The sequence below is a fragment of the Ranitomeya variabilis genome, chromosome 6, assembly GCF_051348905.1.
Source record: "Ranitomeya variabilis isolate aRanVar5 chromosome 6, aRanVar5.hap1, whole genome shotgun sequence".
Classification (NCBI taxonomy): domain Eukaryota; kingdom Metazoa; phylum Chordata; class Amphibia; order Anura; family Dendrobatidae; genus Ranitomeya; species Ranitomeya variabilis.
The window spans coordinates 133,921,410-133,933,836 of NC_135237.1; the positions used below are offsets into that span (position 1 = coordinate 133,921,410).

Genomic DNA, 12,427 nt, shown 5'->3' on the forward strand with positions numbered 1-12,427 from the left:
ATCATTGTGCGTCGCCGATTATAGCTTCTGTCTTGTGCGTTGTTATCTCGGTCTGGAGTGGAGAGCTGGTAGTTGGAGATTCGTTGCTGGTGGTGTATTTTCCTTTGTCTTATTTACTCCTTCCTATATTTGTATTTGTTTCGCCCTGCACATTTATAGTGTATTCCTGAGTGACTGCGGCGTGGTATATATTTTCCTTTATCCTTGTCTGTGCTAACTGTGGGTATTGGTGTATTACCTCTTCACTGGGTGGTAGGCGGAGGTTTCAGCCTAGGGTTGAAACAGGAGACAGGGTGAGGTTCGAGGCCTGGACATGCACACCATCAGTGTAAACTCCAGGTAGAGGGTCAGTCAGGATTTCCCTAGTCTGAGGGAAATTGCAGGGGCCCGGGTTATTAGCTCTCGCCCACCTAGTCTCCCCGTGACACTTGAGGATTGGAGTTGGGGGACACTGCCGTAGGTGATGTGATGGGAGATAGCTCCGATCTCATCAGTTTAAACCTTTAAGTGTCGCTCTCAAGCATGACAGTGCATTTAATAAGGCATTAGAAAGGCGGTGGTCACGTCTAACGGCCACTGGCAACCTGTCCAACTTGTTTGGGGAGTGCCAGTCAGTTCCAGTGTTAGAAGGGGGCCTTCTGAAGATCTCTGTGCCTGCCATGTGAAATCTCCTAAAAAGCCCAGCCTTTAGCTGGACGTTATAGGATAGCAGTGATCTCACAATACACTGTAATACTGTTCATTCCCACCCTCCAATCCAATTGCAGCTGGTTTAAAAGGGCAGCAGAGCTGTTCATTCTTTTTCTGGGAGTAGAGGTGCAAACACCTCTGCTATTTGCGTTAGTATGCAAGGTGCCGAGTATTGAGTAGCTGAACCACTCACTTTGTTATTACATTGTTACTCTGTTCACATGCCCATTAAACTTTTCCAGACTTAGCATCCTTTTGAATTTTTATTTTAAAGGAAACCACTGGGAATCTATTGAAACATATACAGCCCTGGCAAAAATTAAGAGACCACCACATCAAAACTGTCATGAGCAGCCCAATCTCCAGACCTGAACCCCATTGAAAACAACCTCTGGAATGTAATCAATAGGATGATGCGCCAGGAGCAGTGGGAAAGACTGGTGGGAAGCATGCTAAGACGCATGAAAGCTGTGACTAAAAATCATGGTTATTCCACAAAATATTGATTTCTGAACTCTTCCTGAGCTAACCTTTAGTATTGTTGTTTCTAAATGATTATGAACTTGTTTTCTTTGCATTATTTGAGGTCTGAAAGCAATGGGTTTTTTTTTGTTATTTTGACCATTTTTCTTTTTCAGAAAAAAAATACAAAATTTATTGCTTGGAACTTCGGAGACATGTTGTCAGTAGTTTATAGAATAAAAGAACAATTTACATTTTACTAAAAAAAATATATCTATAAAGAGAAATATCAGACAAACTGAACATTTTGCAGTGGTCTCTTACTTTTTGCCAGAGCTGTATATGGGGTCCATCTGGATCCTGTTTGTTGCTTATCTTTAGAATGGAAGTAAAAGTTCTGTATGTGGGACCTATTTTTCCATTATAAATGTGACCAGCTAGCTGAAAGCAGACACTCCACATGCAGTATAAATTAATGGGGCTCTTGTACTTCTGTTAGAATAAGGACTGCATAGGTTGCTGTTCGTCTGATCAGAATAACAGAAAAGATAAACACATTTGTGAACAGAGCCTTAACGTTTTAGATCTAATTTGCAACAATTTCATCCAGTCTTTTTTCAGTCTCTGGGTTACCTCAGTGTATTCGATTATATGAACATTAAAGACATTTTCCACAATAGATTGCATATGGCTTATTTATCAGGAATCCACAATTTATAAGGCATCTTTCTGTTTTGATGCCTTTAGTTACCATTCAAAGGAGATGAGATGCCATCATTTATTCATGCAGTCACCACATCATTTTAATGCAAAGGTAAATTGTGGGCGAGGTAATCACATTTTACTAGCGCAATTGGATAAGCAACAGAAGTACACAGTGGGGACTTGTGCTTGATAAATATTCATGTCATATTAATCTGTCCCTCAGTGGATGTCTCACGCCGAGGAGAGTTACAACTCTTGCACTTAGGCTGCATGTGGTCATTGTGGGGTGTCAGCCAATGTCTTGGCCTTAGGCTCAGGATGAATCCTTGGAAGCTCCTCTCTTATCTACATTATTTATTGCTCAGTATTAATTATTTAGCTTATCTTATGGTAACTATCTGCAAATAAATATCAGTGTGGCCCAATGTTAGACTCTCCATCAAGTTTTCTGTGTAGCTATAAATTTCCGTAAAGATAGTTCTCTAATATATCCTAATATATTTATGGATACCGTATATTAAACTATATCCAGATCATGAGTACCTAATTGCTACTGTAGTTCACCTACAGTATTTCAATCAGTTTCACATTATTCATAAACTGTTCACAGCTTTTCTCTATTTTACAAAACCTACTTAGTTTGTAGATATCTTTCAAATGGTAATTATTCAATAGAGGGGTAAATGTTCAGCATCAAGGCCGATAGGAGCTCTAAGAGGGCTCCAAACTTCCTTAGGCTAGGTTCACATTGCGTTAGTGGATGATCGCTAACGGACAGCGTTGCACGGCGAAAATGTCGCAATTAACGCCGTGCAACAGGTCCGTTAGCGCACCCATTGACAGCAATGTAAATTTCACCTGTAGCGCATCGCTAGCGCGTGCCTTTTTCGGCTCGCGTTAGCGATGTGCCGTTCTTTTGTAGCGTGCCTCGGACGCTGCTTGCAGCGTCCGCGGCGCGCCCGAGGTCCGTTCCCCGCTCTCGCAGATCGGGGATCTGCGAGAGCTGGGACGTTAGCGCGACCCCTAAACGCGGCCCCTACAAAAACATTGCGTTAGCGCAATCCTCTAGCGCTAGCGCTAAACGGATTGCCCTAACGCAATGTGAACCTAGCCTTATTTCCATTGGCTTCCAAACTGTTGTGATCCATCCCCATCTCAATGCTAAGGCTATGTTCGCACTGGGCAATTTTGCTGGGTTTTTTTCTGCAACAAAACCTGGTTTCTTGGCAGGAAAGAAGCTGCGACAAAAACGCATGTTTTGGTGCGTTTTTGTTCGCGTTTTTGTTGCGGTTTTGGTGCTTTTTTGGGGATAGTTTGTGTCTCTTTGTGCATGCTAATAAAGTTAAGTGCCTCCAGAGAAAAAAAAAATGACTTCCTGTAGAACCATACCTCTAGATCCTTTGAAAATCCAACAATTCATGTGCCGCTACAGTAAAATCACACTGACAGGTTAGAATAGAATAGATATATACACATAAAATACATAGATATATAGATGTCAGTAGCACACATATATATGTATATATTGTGAGGCTGTGGCCTCTGATACAGCTAGGGGGCGCTGTTTGTTCTCCCCAGAATGTGCATGCAGACGGATGAAGTCCATAGGTGTGCATGAGAGTCACGGATTTCTGATCTGAGTTTTCCAGGTGGCTGGAGGCCACAGGTGTGCGAGGTGCATGTCAGTGTCAGTCTGGTGTGTGCTGGTCTGCAGAGTGCATGGAGGCAGAGGCCAGCAGAGCCAGCACCCAGGGCAGCTGAATAACCTGGCACCCACAGCATACACAGAGATGCAAGTCGTCCATGGTACTGGTCTCGGATGTGGACAGTCCTGTGCCCGGAAGTGGATGTCCTGTGCCCGAAGGAGTCGGATGTGGACAGTCCTGTGCCCGGAGGTGGATGTCCTGTGCCCGAAGGAGTCGGATGTGGACAGTCCTGTGCCCGGAGGTGGATGTCCTGTGCCCGAAAGAGGACTAGCATGTGCAACGATTGCAAACAGGTGGATATGGTGCCCGGCTGCTATCCGGAGGATATCCTGAACTGTGTATGACTGTGTGAGTAAAGAGTCTGTAAAGAGACTGTGATGCAGCGATGCAGGACACCCACGAGAACTAGTCAGAGGAGGGCTGGCATGTGTAGTGTCTGCCATGTGATATGTATTTCTTTGAACCGGTGTAAACTGGTCACTGATTATATCCACTGAAGTTATATGCATTTATGTGAATTGGACTTTAATGCTGTGAAGAAACACATTAAAAGAGACTTTTGTGTTTGAATTTGTGGGTCACTGCTTCTTCACTGCGTACGATGCAGCATACAGTAAAATCACAGAGTAACAGGTTAGAATAGAATAGATAGACTACATATAAACACAAAGAATACATAGATATATAGATGTCAGTGACACACACATATGTATATATGTATATATATCACATAGATAGATTGAAGAAAAGCCAGTAATTCTTATGCCGTGTACTATAAAATCACTGCAGCAGTCGACAGGGTAGAAGAGATGGATTACATACAGTATATACACATAGAATAAGTGCATATACAGATGTCAGTGACAAATACAATTAGTACAGTGAGTGTGCAGCTTACTGTACATGCATTTAATTAATAAAATATTTTTTTTCGGAAAAGAAATTACATGGGCTCCCGCATAATTTTCGTAACCAGCAGAGGGATAGCCGATTGCTGGGGTCCGATGTTTATAGCCTGGGAAGGGGGTAATACCCATGGAGCTTCCAAGGGTATTAATATCTGCTCACAGTTGTATACTTAGCCTTTACTGGTTATTAAAATTTGGGACCCTAAAAAAAAATGACGTGGGGTCCCCCTGCAATTAATAACCAGCAAAGGCAGGCTATGCAGACAGCTGCAGGCTGATATTTATAGCCTAGGAAGGGAGCATGGATACTGGCCCCCCGTGCTAAAAACATCAGCTCTCAGCCGCCCCAGAAAAGGCGCATCTATAAGATGTGCCAATTCTGGCACTTAGCCTCGCTCTTCCCACTTGCCCTATAGCGGTGGCAAGTGGGGTGATAGTTGGGGGGTTTGATGTCACCTTTGTCAGGTGAAATCAAGCCCCAAGGTTAGTAAATGACAGTGTCAATAAGACACCCCCATTATTAGCCCCATAGTCATATTGTTTAAAAGCACACACTCCCAGAATAAAGTCCTTTAATTGAAAGAAAGACACAGACTCCTTTAATAAATCTTAATTAAACCATACTTACGACCTCACCTATTCTACCGACGCCCTCTTCATCTGCAAAAAAGTTAAAAATAAAAAACAACCATATCCACACGCCATAATCCATGTCTAGGGAATTGACAGTTTTCAACCTGGATGGTGCCAAGATGTGACCGTAAAGGCTGAGAACCACTGATGACTGAGCTGCGAGCGCAGCCTCAGTGACTAGCGGTGACGTCACTGAGGCTGCGTTCCCAGTCGGGCTGAACTGCGGTGACCTCGGTGAGATCCCCGCTAGCATATGAGAAAGTCGCATGGTGCAGAGGTGAGTTCACCACAGTTGAACTTCAGCGCAGTGAAATTCCCACCCCTAGTCACTGAGGCTGCTCTCGCAGCAGCCCATTCCCCAGTGGTTCTCAGCCTAGACGGTCACATCTGGGCACCGTCCAGGTTGAAAACTATTTATTCCCAGACATGCATTACGGCGTGGGACAGAACGACTGACAGGTGAGGGATATAGTTTTTTAATTTTGTTTTATGCAGGAGAATGAGGGCTTCAGTGGAATTAGGCGTTAGATGAGTATAACTATTTGTTTTTTTAAATAGGAAAGTAAAACTGTGTTTTGTTTTATTCTGACTGTGTGTTTCTTTACAATACAATTATAGGATTAGTAATAGATAGGTGTATTATAGACGCCTCTCCTTTACTAATCTGTGGGCTTGAGGTCACCAGACAATATAAAGGTGACATCAACCCCACAAATATGAACCCCATTTGCCACCGCTTCAAGGCAAGTGGGAAGAGCCGTGTAAAGCACCAGAATTGGCGCATCTAATAGATGCACCTTTTCTGGGCTGCTATTTTTAGGCTGGGGGGGCAATATCCATGGCCCCTTACCATCCTGAGAATACCATCCCCCAGCTGTCTGCTTTAGCAAGGCTGGTTGTCAAAAATGAGGTGACCCCATGCTGTTTTTTTTTTTAAATTATTTAAATAATTAAAAAAACAGCATTGGGACCCCTCTATTCTTGATAATCAGACTTGCTAACGTTTACAGCTGAGGGTTGCAGCCCCCAGCTGTGAGTTTTGCCTGGCTGGTTATCAAAAATATGGGGGAACCCACACAGGTTTTTTTCTTTCAATTATTTATTTACATCGCAAGAGCGGCTGATGAATACTCCCATCCACTGCTCGTGCTCTCACTGTTATTAGAGGCAGCAAGTGTCGGATGATGGGAGCGGTAGCCCCATCAGCTGACACCAGTGACCGATCATAGCTGAGCGATCACGCTGTATTTTAACAGTGTGGGAACTGCGGCTGTCTGACTGGCGGGGATGGTTTCCCCGCTGATTAAAAGCGGTGTTTGCTGCGCTGTCATGCATATGACAGCATGTCAAACACTATTGTCAGGCCCCCTTTTCAAGTGAATGGTGTTCGGGTCCGCTCTGCTGGATGACAGGCTGGACGAATCATGCAACCATGTAGCCTGCCATATAGCTGTAGCGGAGCTGACTGTGAGGTCACATCCTGCTGTCCTTGACTTTTCTGCAGCAAATGCGCTGCAAAAAAGTCAACTGTGTATTTTCAGCGTTTTTTCATCTTCCGTTTAAGTCAATGGGTGAAAAATGCTGCAAACACGCAGAAAAAATCACTAAAAGAAGTGACATGCTCTATATAAAAAAAAACGCTGCAAAGCACAAAATCCTGATGAGAAAAAAAACAATATGTGTGCATGAGATTTCTGAAATCCCATAGGCTTTGCTAGTACTGTAAAAGGCAGCTGAAAATTAGCATAAAAAGCAGCAAAAAACTCAGCAAAAATGCCCAGTGTGAACATACCCTAACAGTTGTTTAAAAAAGTTTTTCATCATATAAACCAGTTGGGCTGACAAATAACACAGTTTAATATTTGGAAAACCTCCTTTGCTCTGTTGGTACGTCAAATATTTTATTTGGCACTTTCTTTCTCTCCCATGTTAAAGCATTGAACATCATCTCAATACCTCCAAATATTTTTTCTTCCATCCAGGTTGGAGCCAAACATAACCTGTAGTTTAATGGCCATTCATATTAATAGAATATTGTCTGTTTTGAAAATCTTCAGTTTAGCACAAAATTTCAGCTTATTTGTTAGTTTACTAACTAAAGTGGACACATGTAAGGGTACCGTCACACAGTGCCATTATCATCGCTACGACGGCACGATTCGTGACGTTGCAGCGTCGTATGATTATCGCTCCAGCGTCGTAGACTGCGGTCACACGTTGCAATACACGGCGCTCGAGCGATAATTTCATGACGTATTTGCGATGTAGAAGCCGTTGGTTACTGTGCGCACATCGTATACAACCTGTGTTACACGATGCAATCATGCCGCCACAGCGGGACACTAGACGACGAAAGAAAGTTTCAAACGATCTGCTACGACGTACGATTCTCAGCGGGGATCCGGATCGCAGTAGCGTGTCAGACACAACGATATCGTAACGATATCGCTAGAACGTCACGAATCGTGCCGTCGTAGCGATGAAAATGGCACTGTGTGACGGTACCCTAACTCTGTGTAATTCTTTATCTCTGGTCTCCTGATAAAGAAGTCAATTGTACTTTGAAACACATTGAGAATGAGGCCATGTGCACACGTTCAGTATTTTTTGCGTTTTTTCGCTATGAAAACGTGATAAAAACGCGAAAAAAAACACTTACATATGCCTCCCATTATTTTAAGTGTATTCCACATTTCTTGTGCAAATTTTGCATTTTTTTCCGCGAAAAAATCGCATTGCGGAAAAAAAAGCAACATGTTCATTAAATATGCGGAATTGCGGGGGTTCCGCACACCTAGGAATGCATTGATCTGCTTACTTCCCGCATGGGGCTGTGCACACCATGCGGGAAGTAAGCAGATCATGTGCGGTTGGTACCCAGGGTGGAGGAGAGGAGACTCTCCTCCACGGACTGGGCACCATATAATTGGTCAAAAAAAAGAATTAAAATAAAAAATAGTGATATACTCACCTTTGATGGCCCCCGGAGTGTTCCTGCCTCTCAGCGGTGCATGCTGACGCTTCCGTTCCTATAGATGGTGTGTGTGAAGGACCTGCGATGACGTCGCTGTCTTGTGATTGGTCGCGTGACCGCTCATGTGACCGCTCCCGTGACCGCGACGTCATCGAAGGTCCTGCACGCACCATCTATAGGAACGGACGCCGCTGAGGAGATCGGCTGTCTGCAGGTGAGTATAACCATTTTTTTTTTTTTTTATTATTTTTAACATGATATCTTTTTACTATTGATGCTGCACACTTGTCTGTGTGACCAACCTGTCAGTCAGTTTTCCAAGCGATGCTACAGATCGCTTGGAAAACTTTAGCATTCTGCAAGCTAATTACGCTTGCAAAATGCTAAAAAAACCGCGAAGAAACCGGGAAAAAAACGCAAAAAAAAAAGCGGATTTCTTGCAGAAAATTTCCGGTTTTCTTCAGGAAATTTCTGCAAGAAATCCTGACGTGTGCACATAGCCTAAACCACACTAAACTACAATACTTCTCCTTGACCTAATGTTTGATCTGATCACACACACAAATTCCCAAGTACTTGTAGGCACCTACTGTTGGGAGAACATTCATTTTTTTATAGTTAATTGGTTGTTGCCTAAATTGCCAGTCACCTCCTCAGTCTATTAGCAGTGGCAAAGGGTCTGAATACTTAGGACCATGTCATAATGTCATATGTATTTTTTAATACATTTGCAAAAATGTCTACATTTCTTTTTTTCATCCAAGATGGGGTGCAGAGTGTACATTAATGAGAAAAACATGAACTTTTTTGAATTTACCAAATTGCTGCAATGAAACAGAGTGAAAAATTTAAAGGGGTCTGAATACTTTCCGTACCCACTGTACATCAGATGCTTTATATATTTATGTCAGCAAAAGATATTGTTGCATCAACTGTGTACAAACACTAGATGGTGATATTGTGTCATATGCGTGGTTTTATGCTATCTGCAGATTGTAGTTGTTTGTGCCTGATTTTCTAATCCTAAAATTGTCAGGTCATCCATTTATATATGCACACAGGAAACACTCATGCTGTGCAATTGATTGTGCTATTGCCCACATATACCTACATCTGTGTTTAATTTTCTTATTTTCATTTTAGGATTATTTGACATGAATTAGTCAGGCAATTTATATATCAAAGTGAAACAAAAGCTAATAAGTCTTAGATTGTAGTATACCGTAATGAACATCAAGAGTTTTTAAAAATATATAGGTTTCATTATGTCAATAACCAGGTTAAAAAAACATTGATTTACATAAAACTTTAAGATCTAAGAAATATGACGTTAATGTGATCGCTTAGAACCCATTCCCAAACCCGAAAATCCCAATTTTTTTGCTGCATTTTTCCTGCAGAAAGAAAAAGAATAAAAAACACTGCAGCAATATGTTAAAGTGTAGATATATAGTATATAAAGTGTAGATATATAGTATACTACAAATAGCTTTATCATATGTTTGCTCGCTTTTAATACTTTTTTACAAAATGCCACATGGTGTAGGTGTGATATTTTTTCACGATTGTTTCCAGTAGGAATTAATAAAACACATAAAAAGCATGGTTGTTGAAAGCCTTGGAGAAAAAATATACACTCAAATAGCACTTGTGTAAAAAACATGAAAATCACTGCTTTTTTTTACAAGATTCCAAAAGTTATAGAAATTCGTTTAACACTAAAAAGGTTTTCTAGTTTAACAAATACATTTTAAAATACTCGATTTCCTATTTAGTAACGAATCCTGAGCTTTATCCCAACATCTATTTGTCAAACTGAGAAAAGCTAGAAAGAGCGTCTCTCGCTCTGGAGGACCATGTATTACGCAGACAGCTCATTTATTACAACTAGAACTGTGTAATACTTAATCTTACCTATGGTGACACTAGAGGGAAATCTGTTGTGAACTCTGTTCTCGAACTCCCTCCTGTGGTCAGGAATGGTATTTCTGTGAGTTCTGTCCGTGGGTTCTCTCTGGTGGCTGAAAGTGGAGCTGCTGGTCTGGAGGTGGCTACCTCAGCTGCATCGTTTAAGACTGGGCTGGTTCCTCTATTTAACTCTGCTCAGATCGTTACCTGATGCCAGTTGTCAATGTGTCTGTACTGGTTCAGATCTCTCTTGGATCTCCTGATGTCCTGTCTACTTCAGCAGAAGCTAAGTCCCTGTTAAGCTCATTTGTTGTTCATTTGTGTGCTGAATATATTTCTGAGTACCTGCTAAGTTTTGTCCAGCTGGCTTTCATGATATTGTCTCGCTAGCTGGAAGCTCTGGGTTGCAGTGAGTCGGCGCGGGGGGTTTCTTGCTCACTCTGCGTGGCTTTTGTAGTTTTTTGTGCTGACCGCAAAGATCCCTTTATCTATCTTCTGTCTATTTTAGTAAGTCGGGCCTCCTTTGCTGAAACCTGTCTCATTCCTATGTTTGTGCCTTCCTCTTAACTCAGTCAATATATGTGGGGGGCTGCTCTTTTCCTTTGGGGAATTTCTCTGAGGCAAGGTGAGGCTATATTTCTCTTTAGGGGTAGTTACCTCTCAGGCTGTGAAGAGTCGTCTAGGCAGAGTCAGGTACGATCCACGGCTAATTCTAGTGTGTGTGATAATAGATTAGGGCTGCGGTCAGCAGAGCTCCCACTTCCCAGAGCTCGCTCTATTTTGCAGTTTTGACTATCAGGTCATTCCCGGTGCTCCTAACCACCAGGTCCAGCCATAACAGTACAACTGGCCAAAAAGTGTTAATGCATCTCAATAGAGGGATAAGAGAAGTTCTGAGACCATTTTTTTTTCTCTGCAGTGTGTTTAGTCTTTTTTTTCCCCTAAACCTCTGGGTGGTTCAGGACTCAGGTGTAGATATGGACATTCAAGGTCTGTCCTCTTGTGTGGATAATCTCACTGCAAGGGTACAAGGCATTCAGGATTATATAGTTCAGAATCCTATGTTAGAGCCTAGAATCCCAATTCCTGATTTGTTTTCTAGGGATAGATCAAAGTTTCTGATTTTCAAGAATAATTGTAAACTGTTTCTTGCCCTGAAACCTCGCTCCTCTGGTGACCCTAGTCAGCAAGTAAAAATCATTATTTCCTTGTTGCGTGGAGACCCTCAAGACTGGGCATTCTCCCTTGCGCCAGGAGATCCTGCATTGCTTAATGTAGATGCGTTTTTTCTGGCGCTTGGATTGCTCTATGACGAACTAAATTCTGTGGATCAGGCAGAGAAAATCTTGCTGGCTCTGTCAGGGTCAGGATGATGCTGAAATGTATTGTCAGAAGTTTAGAAAGTGGTCTGTGCTTACTCAATGGAATGAGTGTGCTCTGGCAGCGATTTTCAGAAAGGGTCTCTCTGAGGGCCTTAAGGATGTTATGGTGGGGTTCCCCACGCCTGCCGGTCTGAATGAATCAATGTCCTTGGCTATTCAGATCGATCGGCGTTTGCGGGAGCGGAAAGTTGTGCACCATATGGCGGTGTGCTCTGAGCAGAGGCCTGAGCCTATGCAATGTGATAGGACTTTGACCAGAACTGAACGGCAAGAGCACAGACGTCAGAATGGGCTGTGTTTTTACTGTGGTGACTCCACTCATGCTATCTCTGATTGTCCTAAGCGCACTAAGCGGTCCGCTAGGTCTGTCACCATTGGTACTATACAGCCTAAATTTCTTTTGTCCGTTACTTTGATTTGCTCCTTGTCATCCTACTCTGTTATGGCGTTTGTGGATTCAGGTGCAGCCCTGAATTTGATGGACTTAGAGTATGCCAGGCGCTGTGGTTTTTTCTTGGAGCCCTTGCAGCATCCTATTCCATTAAGGGGAATTGATGCTACGCCTTTGGCCAAGAATAAGCCTCAGTACTGGACCCAGTTGACCATGTGCATGGCTCCTGCACATCGGGAAGATATTCGCTTTTTGGTGTTGCATAATTTGCATGATATGGTCGTGTTGGGTTTGCCATGGCTACAGGTCCATAATCCGGTATTGGACTGGAAATCTATGTCTGTGTCCAGTTGGGGTTGTCAAGGGGCCCATGGTGATGTTCCAGCATTGTCAATTTCTTCTTCCATTCCTTCTGAAGTACCTGAGTTTTTGTCGGATTACCAGGATGTATTTGATGAGCCCAAATCCAGTGCCCTGCCTCCTCATAGGGATTGTGATTGTGCTATTAATTTGATTCCTGGTAGTAAGTTTCCTAAAGGCCGACTTTTCAATTTATCTGTGCCAGAACATGCCGCTATGCGGAGCAATATAAAGGAGTCCTTGGAGAAAGGGCATATTCGACCGTCGTCGTCACCGTTGGGAGCAGGGTTATTTTTGTGGCCAAGAAG

At 42.7% G+C, this 12,427-nt stretch overlaps 1 protein-coding gene across 1 annotated transcript in view; it reads left to right on the forward strand.

Annotated features, from left to right (window-relative positions):
- NEK11 (NIMA related kinase 11) overlaps positions 1 to 12,427 on the forward strand; it is a 422,928-nt gene that overhangs the window by 56,173 nt on the left and 354,328 nt on the right. The gene's annotated exons all lie outside the window — the stretch shown is intronic.